Source organism: Heterodontus francisci, chromosome 20 (assembly GCF_036365525.1).
Source record: "Heterodontus francisci isolate sHetFra1 chromosome 20, sHetFra1.hap1, whole genome shotgun sequence".
Lineage (NCBI taxonomy): Eukaryota > Metazoa > Chordata > Chondrichthyes > Heterodontiformes > Heterodontidae > Heterodontus > Heterodontus francisci.
This window is the reverse complement of record NC_090390.1, coordinates 71,430,354-71,443,864: the sequence shown is the minus strand read 5'-3', so window position 1 is coordinate 71,443,864 and position 13,511 is coordinate 71,430,354. Positions and strand designations below refer to the sequence as shown.

Sequence of the window (13,511 nt, the reverse complement as noted above, 5' to 3'; positions counted from 1 at the left end):
TAAACAAAGGAACAACATTGGCTATTCTCCAGTCCTCAGGGACCTCACCTGTAGCCAATGAGGATGCAAAGATTTCTGTCAAGGCCCCAGCAATTTCTTCCCTTGCCTCCCTCAGTATTCTGGGGTAGGTCCCATCAGGCCCTGGGGACTTATCTACCTTAATGCTTTGCAAGACACCCAACACCACCTCCTTTTTGATAATGAGATGACTGAGACTATCTACACTCCCTTCCCTAGGCTCATCATCCACCAAGTCCTTCTCCTTGGTGAATACTGATGCAAAGTACTCATTTAGTACCTCGCCCATTTCCTCTGGCTCCACACATAGATTCCCTTCTCTGTCCTTGAGTGGGTCAACCCTTTCCCTGGTTACCCTCTTGCTCTTTATATAGTAATAAAAAGCCTTGGGATTTTCCTTAATCCTGTTTGCCAATGACTTTTCATAACCCGTTTTAGCCCTCCTGACTCCTTGCTTAAGTTCCTTCCTACTGTCTTTATATTCCTCAAGGGATTCCTCTGTTCCTAGCCTTCCACCCTTACGAATGCTTCCTTTTTCTTTTTGATGAGGCTCACAATATCCTGCGTTATCTAAGGTTCCCGAAACTTGCCAAACTTATCCTTCTTCCTCACAGGAACATGCTGGTCCTGGATTCTAATCAACTGACGTTTGAAAGTCTCCCACATGTCAGATGTTGATTTCCCCTCAAACAGTTGCCCGCAATCTAAATTCTTCAGTTCCTGCCTAATATTGTTATAATTAGCCTTCCCCCAATTTAGCACCTTCACCCGAGGACTACTCCTATCCTTATCCACAAGTACCTTAAAACTTATGGAATTATGGTCACTGTTCCCGAAATGCTCCCCCCACTGAAACTTTGACCACCTGGCTGGGCTCATTCCCCAATACCAGGTCCAGTACAGCCCCATACCTTGTTGGACTATCTACGTATTGTTTCAAGAAGCCCTCCTGGATGCTCCTCACAAATTCTGCCCCATCCAAGCCCCTAGCACTAAGTGAGTCCCAGTCAATATAGGGGAAGTTAAAATCACCCACCACTACAACCCTGTTACCTTTACAGCTTTCCAAAATCTGTCTACATATCTGCTCCTCTACCTCTTGCTGGCTGTTGGGAGGCCTGTAGTAAACCCCCAACATCGTGACTGCACCCTTCCTATTCCTGTGCTCCACCCATATTGCCTCGCTGCATGACCTCTCCGAGGTGTCCTCCCGCAGTACAGCTGTGATATTCTCCTTAACCAGTAATGCATATGAATCTGATAGATCATTGGAAAATCCTGAAGAAGAAATGATATGAAGAGAAGCTGGAGCCTCTAGTGGTAATAGCAATATTAATATTGTCTGGAAAACCCATATCAGTACACTAGGCGAACACAAAGCCTTTACTGGAACTCCGGATTTTGTTTAACATTACCACCATAGTCTAATCACAGTCCCAGTCTTTAATGATGTAGTCTGTAGCTGTGGTGGTCCTTCTTTGTCATCTTGTCCTTGATAAAGTTATGCCTACAAACATAACAGGTCTGTATATAGAACTGGAAAATAAACAGCTACGCCCAGCCAAGTCATATTGTAAGATATTTCAACAGACGAACAAATGTAATTAATAGATTAGCATCTCCTCTCATGCTTACCCAATTCTGTCAAAACTAGCTTTTGTCCCAAGTATCATGTGTAAGCCAATCATTGATATCAAATCCTATCTCGAGGCAAGTGTAACTTTTACTTTGAATCCTGTCTGCTGTTGTATCAGATACTACACTCATGTAGTATGCTGTATCGTTACGCTATGTTGTTACAGTCATGAAATATTTAAGTTACAATGTTGATGAAATGATTGTCAATTTAGTGAATTCAACTGGTCATACTGGAAAATCATATTCAATTTCATTCCACGCAATTCACACCTCTACTTCCTGCTTCTGACTAAGTTGATTTCATTTGTCAAGCAGGGAATGTTGCTGCATGGGAACTGGTAAGGAAGCAGCAGATGTTGAAAAAAGCATGGATGGGACCCAGAAAAGATACACGCTCCTAACTGCACGGTCAACATTCATGTCCCACTTCTTCCAACTTGCACCCCTAACCTGACCTCCCAAAGAACTGCCTTACCCAGACAAATTTGCAGTATGAGCAGTACAACCGTATCCCTGAGGCAGATACAACATGCGCAAGGCCATTTTTGATTTCCTGATATCAGAAACTTTGCCCGCACTGTGATCTTTGGTTTGTTCTTGTTCTTGAATACTTATCCTGACTGGTTTAGTGAATACTTGAGAAATTTCAGGAATGGGGAAATTGATTTCCGAATGGCTATCTCTCTCTTCTGGATTATGAGGAAGAGGAGGATGAGGATGTGAAAGAGGAAAGATTGGAGACTGAGGGTGAGGCATTTTAGGTGATGATTTCTTATGTGTAGACAACCACTCCAACAAGGTTTACAGACTGAAAAGGCATTAGTTAGATTGCTCTGAACATCAGTTCCTCCAAAGGCTACAGTTCTCCTCAGAGGCCAGATCATGATCTCATTGAATGGTGGAACAGGCTCAAGGGACTCAATGGCCTACTTCTGTTCCTATGCTTCTATGCTATTGGGGAGTTATACCAGCTGATAGCTGAAGTCTTATAGCTCACTTGTGCCAGAAAAACAACATGTCTGTAGCAGTGAAAGTGACCACTGACTTCAATGATTTTGCCATCGGATCTTTCCAGGCAGCTTGGGCAACCTTTTCACATTAGTCAGTCAGCAGTACACCACTGTATGGTGAGCATCACAGTTTATTACCTCTCTGTGGAACATGTAAATTAAAGAGTGTGAGCAGTCCAATTTTACAGAGTCTCTAGAATCATGGTAGCTAGCTTTGAAATTGATAATGTCACTAAGCAGAACGTTTGCTACTTCCCGAAGCTGAAGGAAATGATAATCATAATGATGAAGAAGAGAGCCCACCATGCCAACATCAGGAGGAGGGGGCACTGGACAGGAGGTGGAGTAAGAAAGCTATCAGCCTACAGCCAGAGAAAAGAGACTACAAATTATAGCTGAGTGCTTTCAGTAAATAAAAATTGAGAAACTGAATTAAACTACACTAACCCCACCTGCACCTCCTTTCATCCCCAACCACCTCATCAAACCTCACATTTCCTCCAAAGTACAGATTTCACACTCTGATATGTCATAGTCTAAATCCAATAAGTTTCAATCATGCGGAATGAATCCTGAAATCAATGTGGTCGAACAATTTTAACTTTCCACAACAAAATTCAACAAAAGTTTCCAATCATTTTACACATTTTAACTTCAACTGTTTCTAACCACCATCATTATCCTTTGTGCCTTATTTGCTGTAGCTCCTAACCTGCTACTTCTGGCAAGTTGCTTCCTGAGTGGCACAAAGTAGAGGGGTGTGTGGCTGGGAAGATCCCTCTGGAGTTTTCAAGAACTAAGGTGAGCATCGTCTCAGTGATATTGCTAGCGCTGGTTGTCATCCTCTTGCATTGTCCATTGGCGCAAGGCCCAGTTCTGACCCAACCTCAGGTGTTATACTGTCACAGGCATGAGAACAGCATCAGTTGCCACACTTTGCAGCTCACCGGTGCTGAGCACAGGCACAGATATGATGTTAGTCAGTCTTATTACAGATCAAATAGTCCCAAGCAATTATGCGATGAGCTGTGATCATGTTATGCTCAGGCTGACCCTCAGATTAAAGGAGGGGGAGCCCCTGAGGTGTCTGATTAAGAATGCAACAGTTCAGTAAGGAGACATAGAAGGAATGCCATCTCTCATTGCAAACTGATCTTCAAATATCCTTTCAAACATTAAGCCCAAATGGACAGACTTTGGAACTGACTTCCCCCAAAAAAATCTCCAGCTGGAACTTTTAACTTTGGCAGGGATAATAGTGGTTCAGCCCTCAGATGCTGTAAGTCTTAGAAACAAAAAAAGCTAGAAACACTTGTCAGGACAGTCAGCATCTGTGGAGAGAACAGACAAGTTAAAGTTTCAGGTTCAAACTCATCAGATTGATGAAGTTAAGATAAAGGGCCAATGTCTGAAATATCAACTTTATATCACAATTTTCTTTTACTGTGCACATATATATTTTCAGCAAATGCTGGTTATTCTCACCAAGCCTACCCCTCTTGCCACTCTGGGCTGTAACCTAGAGCTGTGCTGAGGTATAGCTTGACGACCAAGAACATCAATGGTGCTTAGCAGCTCTGTGATATCATGAGCTTCTGGCGACAAGTTGTCCTCATCTCAGGGCTTCTGAGTATGCAGTGGACTCTACAGGAGCTTTCTGCTGCTGCAGTGTGTGGCCAGCCTGCTGCAGTACCCTGACACCTACAGGAGAGGTTTTATGAAGGGTCTAGTTGGAAAAGTCACATGAGTTGATGTCAAGAGACAGGATGACATCGGGAAGGTGCACTATAGTTGTGCCACTTATGCAGGGTCCTGGATCTGAATACCCAAATAGAATCCTATCCCAACCCAGCAAGACTCACTCAGGCACTTGGCTCATCTCACCTCATCTCCTTGGGATGTTAACCTCCGGTGAAATGCTGAGTCCCTTCTGAGTCAGGAAACCCCTGGAATAAGGAATCATACCCTGGCTGCGCCCAACCCCCAAGTAAATGTGTGGCCGCTGATAGAAACCTAGGGAGAAAAAAAATAAATTAAAAAGGCCCGGTTAGGATTTCCTAATATAACACATGGAGGAAATTTAATTTAACAAGTTGCTGTTGAATGGAGGGAATCTCTTTGCCTAAAGGCAAAGAATTGTTTATTGTTAAAATAGGGAAGCTAAATGGTGCTTAATCATGTAGCTGGTGAGGTGATATTTCCCCACACAGTGTTTTTCCTAATGCTGCCAAAACAACAACATTTATACTGTGCTTTCAGAGAAAGGTGGGATGGCAAAACAAAGAAGGAGGTATTAAGAGCAGTGACAAAACACTTGGATAAAGAGGTGTGTTCTAGAGATGGTCACAAAGGAGAAATTCTGCTTCATGAATACATGTGTAAATGTGATTTCCGTCGCACTTTCAACAAACTAATGCCAGCAAAGCAGGAGCATCTCCAAGGAGTTTCCTGGCCTTAGCCTTGTCAATCTCGCACTTTTAGCTACTTTGAAACCATTTCCTTATTCCCGGTGTTTATATGCAATTTGTAAACAGTCAGTCGAAGTGGTTTCAGTCAAGTACTAACATCTCCACATCTTGAGATCATTCAGCTGTACTGCCTTTCTAGGGCAGAGTGATGTTAGTAAGTCAGGGAACAAAATGTTAGCAAATAAATAAAGAAGTTTGGGTTAGGTTTCAAACTCCTCTTTGGTTGTCTAAACAACTATCGGAATCTTTTAAAAAAAGTCATTTTTCACGATGGAGAAGATATATTGGCTGGAAATTTTGGCGGACGGGAACCATTCACCAATTGAAAAGTCGGTGGCGTACTCACCTCCGCCTGGCCTGGGGATCCAATCCGCATTTTTCGGTCCCAAAGCCTTCAATTGGTCTGAGGCGGGACTTCTACCTCATTGAGGCAGGAGGTCCCGCCTAATGGAGCTGTCAGCCAATCAGCGGGCCGGCAGCTCTTAGTCCTAGCAGCGCCATCGGGAGCGGTGGCCACTGCTGGGACTGCAACCCAGCCATCGCAAAGAAGATGTCGGGGAGCCCGGAACGAATGTAAGCTTTTAGTGCCTCACTGGGGGTGATTGGTTGGGCCCCGGCAAGGCAAGGGTGGTTGAATTGGGGGACTGGATGGGGGGGCGTGTAGGGTGCTGGGGGTGGCTCGGGCAGCGGGGGTGGCCCTCCGTCGGGAACAGGGTGCCTAATCATGAGACCCCCCTGCCACCCCTCCCCCCACCCCAGACCGTCAGAGAGCTGCCTGCTTTTGCCTCCTTCTCTCGGGCCTGGGCTGCCCAACCAGCCACGGGTAAAATCCCCGTGGTGGCGGGCGGAGGTCCTTAAGTGGCTGTTAAGTGGCCACTTAAGGGCCTTAATTTTACTTGGGGCGGGTGGGCCGTTTTTCATCGCCGCCTCCCTGCATAAAGTGGCCATGGAGGCAGGAGTGGGTTGGGAAGGCCCCCGCCTCCAGCCTCCTGCTCCATTTTACATCCCACCCCCCGCCACCTTCCCGCTTTTTTTGGGGGGGGGTGTAAAATTCCGGCCATTGATCAATTTTCAAAATCTATTGATAAATTGAGGGAATGGATGGGGATTGGACAAGGGTGGCATGAGGTGAGGGCGGGGTGGGGGATGGTCAAAGTTCCTGAGAACGCTGTGGTCACAGAGAGTGCTTGGTTTGAGGCTGTGATGCTGACCCATATAAGCCTAGCTGTTATTTATCTTTTCAACCTTTGCTAAATTGCTAAGTACACAGCATTCAGCTGTTCTGGTGTCTGGCAGAGCAACTTATACAGACACAAATGTGTTGTTCAGAGGCCTGGAGTGTGCAGCAACATGAGTGCCTCGTATTATATACACATTGATGTGGGTGTGGAATAGGGAGAGGTTACTGGAGGTAAGGGTAGTAACTGGAGATCATTGCAGGACCAGAGAAAGCATCATGGCAATGACAACTTGCATTTCTATACCGCCTTTAATGTAGAAAAATGTCTCAGGGCTCTTCACACGACTGTAATCAGCTAAAAATTGACACCGAGCCCAATAACAGGACACTCGGTCAGGTGACCAAAGGTCAAAGAGGTCAGTTTTAAGGAGAATCTTAAAGCAGAAGATGGAGGTTTAAGGACGGTATTCCAGAGCTTAGGGTCTTGTCAGCTGAAGGCATGACCCCCCCACCCCCCACAATGGAAGGACGAAGGAAGTGGGGGAGGTGATGCACAAGAGGCCAGAGTTGGAAGAACACAGTGTTCATGAAGCATTGTAGGACTGGGGGAGGATAAAGTTCAGCACAGTGGTCACCGTGCAGGCACCTCAATGGAAATGAAATTGGGTGGTTTCTATAATGGGCAGTCAATCCACAATGTCACTTTTATGCCTGGATGGCAAGTTGAAAAATCTATCCCATCAAGTTAATGAGGGTATGGATGAAAGATTCGGTGGGGCTTGGTCACCTTTTAGTTATTCCTTCACGATGTTCCAGTTAGAACAGAGCAGTTTAAAAGTGTGTTTACATAAATTCATCTGGCAGTGAGACGATTCACCCCACTGGCCAAGTAAATTAATCTTTTAGCTCCACAACACAGAGGAACATAACATTATTGGCACCAATACTGACACTAGCAGCAAGATCAGAATCATGTCTGATTAAAGTAGGTGATGAATTAAAATTTTCACTGGATCAAAAGCATATTTAGGCTTATATCACTCAAAGGAGAAGCGTAACATTCATTCTGTCAAAAATTTTAATCAAAAAATTGGCATGAGAACAAATTGACACTCTGCCTATATCATGCTCACACTGACTTTTTTCACTCAGTTTATCAACAGGATGAATTTCACCCCTAGGTCTTTCAAGGAAATGATACCAGCGTTGTTAAGTGTAGTTCTGTCTATGTAGCAGTCACTGTCCTTGAAAAGTAATTCATTGTCTGAAGCTCTTTGAGGTGTTATACCAGGTTGAGGCATTATTTAAAGGCAATTGTTACTGTAAAGCAACAGCATACTGATAACTGATTAAAATTTTCTTCATCTTTGTTTTTAAAAAGGGAACTGTAATATTACTTGCCACTTGGTATATGATCTGTTAAAAGTCACAAGACTACAAGTAATATTCAAAGTAAATGTCGGGTTTATTATAACAGAACTGGAACATATATACATAAGCATATCTGAACACATTTTACCATCTCCGGCTCTATCCACAACTGACCGGTCACGTGTGACTGGACATCACTGCCTCTGATGATCTGCACTTGCAGTCCTTAAGGTGGTCCAGTCTCAAGGTCATCCCACAACATTACTCTTTTTTCCAGAAATAAAACATATGTACAATAAACAAGGATGTTGTGGTTCAGATTAACTATACATGATTGAGCAACCCGTTATTTACAGATAAGCAAATTTAACAGTCTCTAAAATGTAGAGGTGGCTTATTCATCTGGATATGGTTGTCGTGAGCTTCTTCTCTCGTTTGGAGAGCTTGGAAAAATGATGACTGGCAATATAGCCAATCATCGGCAATCCCTCTGGCCTCTGGGTACTTGCTTCAACAAACTGAAGTCTGAGGAGAGACTCCTGATCGCACGGCCTCTTCATGCCAGGAGTGACAGCCTTTGTGTCGTCTTTTACATGCACCGACCTGACACACTCGACCTGGATATTTTCTGCCATCTTTGGTGCATTACTGACTTCATGTATGGTGATAATTAGTGGACAGCGACACACTGGAAGTCCTATGTCTACAATGTAGAACATTTGTGGCAGCCATTCAGAGCTCCCATAGCTGCACTGCAAGGTTATCGTTCCAATGCACCTGATTGGCGAAACATTGTAGGCCGTCCGCCTAGCTGTGGTGGGTCACAACTTGGATTCCCATTTCTTGGAGTACATGTCCTTCAGTATATGGATGGGAAAAATACTTACACTTGCCCCAGTGTCGATTTTTACTCTGAGCATATGCTTGCAACTCTTCTGCGGACATATAATCCCGATCACGGTGAATGCCTCAGATTGCGTGATAGCGTTGAGATGCTAATCTAAATTGACTATGTGGAATATTTGCTCACTGTTCACATGAGTACATTCTTTATCAATGTCCTCCTGGCAATCTGTTTTTCTGCTGACCTAATGTACCTTCTTGGGCTTTTGTTGTGTGTTGGCATACCTTGTGTTGTGTTTTCCATCCTTTCTTGGAGACGTTCTCTCTGCCTGTGATTTGCCACCATTCATGTGTGCAGTATTTGAGCTTCTGCACTGCCTTGTCCAATATCCTCACATGCTACAAACTCTGCACTGGTCCTGGTATACTGGACAACTGCGAATTAGGTGAGTCAGGCCACAGTTGCCACAAGGCTTAACAGACTTCAGAGCCTTGGTAACTGTAGCAATTGTCATAGCTGTGCAATTTTTTTTATTGCCTCAGTGAATGACCTTTTTTTTAAACAGGGCTTTTTTGAAGGCTGGCAACTTGCAGTACTTGTAGCTGCCACAATCAGTCTTTTAAATTTGTGCTTCTCCTCCCATGGTGCTGTCGAGTCCTTCGTGCTCTATTGGGCTGAAGCCCCACCCACAACACACTCTTTTGAGCTTAGTCCCTGCCCAAAAAGCTGAAAAAATTGGGAAAACTATAACAGTAATGGCTTCAGATACAGCTTTTAAAATTTTTTGACTCACTGTCAGATAGCTGAAAGCTCTGATCTCCAGGCAAATTGCCTGCTGTACTTCAGAGTTCCTACCTCCCAGGTCCTGGATGTGCTCTTGGCTCACGGCAGTGTTGTGGGATTTCTTGCCAGCTGCTCTCCTGCTGGATCTTCAGCCACTTGGGTAGGCTGTTTGCCATTCCTTGTTCTCTTACTTGATGTATTCTTCAAGAAAAATCAAAAGTTTCCACGATGTGATGTTCGGCGGTCTTCAGAAAAAATAAGTAGATCCCGACACAACCACCATATAATATTACTTGTCCCGAGGTGTGTGAGCTGTTGTTAAGAGTCACAGCACCACAAACAAGTAGGTGGCAGCGAGTGGTATTATCACTGGACTAGTAACCCAGAGACCCAGGGTATTTCTCTGAGGACATAGGTTCGAATCCCACCGCAGCAGAAGGTGGAATTTGAATTTAATTAATAAATCTGGAATTAAAAAGCTAGTCTAATGATGGCCATGAAACCATTGTCGATTGTTGGGAAAACCCATCTGGTTCACTAATGTCCTTTAGGGAAGGAAATCTGCTGTTCTTACCTGGTCTGGCCTACATGTGACTCCAGACCCACAGCAATGTGGTTAACTCTTACACGCCCTCTGAAATGGCCTAGCAAGCCACTCAGTTATATCTAACCGCTACAAAGTCTATAAAAAGGAATGAATCTGGACAGACCACCCGGCATCGACCTAGGCACTGGAAACGACAACGGCAAACCCAGCCCTGTCGACCCTGCAAAGTCCTCCTTACTAACATTTGGGGGCTTGTGCCAAAGTTGGGAGAGCTGTCCCACAGACTAGTCAACCAACAGCCTGACATAGTCATACTCACAGAATCATACCTTACAGACAATGTCTCAGATACTGCCATCACCATCCCCGGGTATGTCCTGTCCCACCGGCACAGTGGCGGCATAGTGGTATACAGTCGGGAGGGAGTTGCCCTGGGAGTCCTCAACATCGACTCCGGAACCCATGAAGTCTCATGGCATCAGATCAAACATGGGCAAGGTAACCTCATACTGATTACCACCTACCGCCCTCCCTCAGCTGATGACTCAGTATTCCTCCATGTTGAACACCACTTGGAGGAAGCACTGAGGGTGGCAAGGGCACAAAATGTACTCTGGGTGGGGGACTTCAATGTCCATCACCAAGAGTGGCTCGGTAGCACCACTACTGACCGAGCTGGCTGAGTACTAAAGGCCATAGCTGCTAGACTGGGTCTGCGGCAGGTGGTGGCGGAACCAACACGAGGGAAAAACATACTTGGCCTCGCCCTCACCAATCTGCCTGCCGCAGATGCTTCTGTCCATGACAGTATTGGTAGGAGTGACCACCGCACAGTACTTGTGGAGACGTAGTCCTGCCTTCACATTGAGGATACCGTCCATCGTGTTGTGTGGCACTATCACCGTGCTAAATGGGATAGAATTCGAACAGATCTAGCAATGCAAATCAGGGCATCCATGAGGCGCTGTGGGCCATCAGCAGCAGCAGAATTGTGCTCAACCACAATCAGTAACCTCATGGCCCGGCATATCCCCCACTCTACCATTACCATCAAGCCAGGAGACTAACCCTGGTTCAATGAAGAGTGCAGGAGGGCATGCCAGGAGCAGCACCAGGCATACCTCAAAATGCGGTGTCAACCTGGTGAAGCTACAACCCGGGACTACTTGCATGCCACACTGCATAAGCAGCATGCGATAGACAGAGCTAAGTGATCCCATAACCAACGGATCAGATCTAAGCTCTGCAGTCCTGCCACATCCAGTCGTGAATGGTGGTGGACAATTAAACAACTGACTGGAGGAGGTGGGTCCACAAATATCCCCATCCTCAATGATGGGGGAGCCCAGCACATCAGTGCGAAAGATAAGGCTGAAGCATTTGCAACAATCTTCAGCCAGAAGTGCCGAGTTGATGATCCATCTCGGCCTCCTCCTGAAGTCCCCAGCATCACAGATGCCAGACTTCAGCCAATTCGATTCACTCCATGTGATATCAAGAAACGACTGAAGGCACTGGATACTGCAAAGTCTATGGGCCCTGACAATATTCCGACAATAGTACTGAAGACCTGTGCTCCAGAACTTTCCACGCCCCTAGCCAAGCTGTTCCAGTACAGCTACAACACTGGCATCTACCCTGTAAAGTGGAAAATTGCCCAGGTATGTCCTGTACATAAAAAGCAGGACAAGTTCAACCCGGCCAATTACCGCCCCATCAGCCTACTCTCAATCATCAGTAATGTGATGGAAGGTGTCATCAACAGTGCCATCAAGCGGCACTTGCTTAGCAATAACCTGCTCAGTGACGCTCAGTTTGGGTTCCGCCAGGGCCACTCAGCTCCTGACCTCATTACAGCCTTGGTTCAAACATGGACAAAAGAGCTGAACTCCAGAGGTGAGGTGAGAGTGACTGCCCTTGACATCAAGGCAGCATTTGACCAAGTATGGCATCAAGGAGCCCTAGCAAAACTGAGGTCAATGGGAATCAGTGGGAAAACCCTTCGCTGGCTGGAGTCATACTTAGCGCAAAGGAAGATGGTTGTGGTTGTTGGAGGTCAATCATCTGAGCTCCAGGACATCACTGCAGGAGTTCCTCAGGGTAGTGTCCTAGGCCCAACCATCTTCAGCTGCTTCATCAATGACCTTCCTTCAATCATAAGGTCAGAAGTGGGAATGTTCGCTGATGATTGCACAATGTTCAGCACCATTCGCGACTCCTCAGATACTGAAGCAGTCCATGTAGAAATGCAGCATGACCTGGACAATATCCAGGCTTGGGCTGATAAGTGGCAAGTAACATTCGCGCCACACAAGTGCCAGGCAATGACCATCTCTAACAAGAGAGAATCTGTCCATCTCCCCTTGACATTCAATGGCATTACCATCACTGAATCCCCCACTATCAACATCCTAGGGGCTACCATTGACCGAAAACTGAACTGGAGTAGCCATATAAATACCGTGGCTATAAGAGCAGGTTAGAGGGTAGGAATCCTGAGGCGAGTAACTCACCTCCTGACTCCCCAAAGCCTGTCCACCATCTACAAGGCACAAGTCAGGAGCGTGATGGAATGCTCTCCACTTGCCTGGATGGGTGCAGCTCCAACAACACTCAAGTTGACACCATCCAGGGCAAAGCAGCACGCTTGATTGGCACCCCATCCACAAACATTCACTCCTTCCACCACCGATGCACAGTAGCAGTGTGTACCATCTACAAGATGCACTGCAGCAACACACCAAGGCTCCTTCGACAGCACCTTCCAAACCCGCGACCTCTACCAACTAGAAGAACAAGGGCAGCAAATACATGGGAACACCACCACCTGCAAGTTCCCCTCCAAGTCACACACCATCCTGACTTGGAACTATATCGCCGTTCCTTCACTGTCGCTGGGTCAAAATCCTGGAACTCCCTTCCTAACAGCACTGTGGGTGTATCTACCCCACATGGACTGCAGCGGTTCAAGAAGGCAGCTCACCACCACTTTCTCAAGGGCAATTAGGGATGGGTAATAAATGTTGGCATAGCCAGTGACGCCCACGTCCCATGAATGAATAAAAAAAACAAGATCCAAAATAAATGTAGGGTTTATTATAACAGAACTGGAACATATATACACAAATAGTTACTGCACGAGCACATTTGAACCCATCTTACTATCTCGGGCTCCACCCACAATGTGAGTTGCCATCACTTCCTCTGATGATCTGCACTTGTAGTCCTTAAGGTGGTCCAGTCATAAGGTCTTCTTAAGGTCATCCCACAACAGGAACCAAAAGCACTTTTGTAAAAGTCATATTTGAAACATCAGTCTGCCCTCTTCATGCAGATACTGATTAACGTACAGAAACTCCTGCCGTTCTCTCAGACTTCCAATTTTTGCAGTTGTCCTTTTCCCAGTATTTTATTTATTTATTTTTTATTTATTTAGAGATACAGCACTGAAACAGGCCCTTCGGCCCACCGAGTCTGTGCCGACCATCAACCACCCATTTATACTAATCCTACACTAATTCCATATTCCTACAACATCCCCACATTTCCCTACCACCTACCTATACGAGGGGCAATTTATAATGGCCAATTTACCTATCAACCTGCAAGTCTTTGGCATGTGGGAGGAAACCGGAACACCCGGAGGAAACCC

The 13,511-nt window shown here is 45.7% G+C and overlaps 1 long non-coding RNA gene across 1 annotated transcript in view; it reads left to right on the top strand.

Moving 5' to 3' along the window:
* Positions 1-3,418: 3,418 nt before the first annotated feature.
* The window catches only part of LOC137380966 (uncharacterized), a 71,473-nt gene continuing 61,380 nt past the window's right edge, over positions 3,419-13,511 (top strand). Inside the window, exon 1 of the long non-coding RNA XR_010977097.1 lies at positions 3,419-3,467. This is a non-coding gene — a long non-coding RNA (uncharacterized lncRNA). The remainder of the gene's footprint in view (positions 3,468-13,511) is intronic.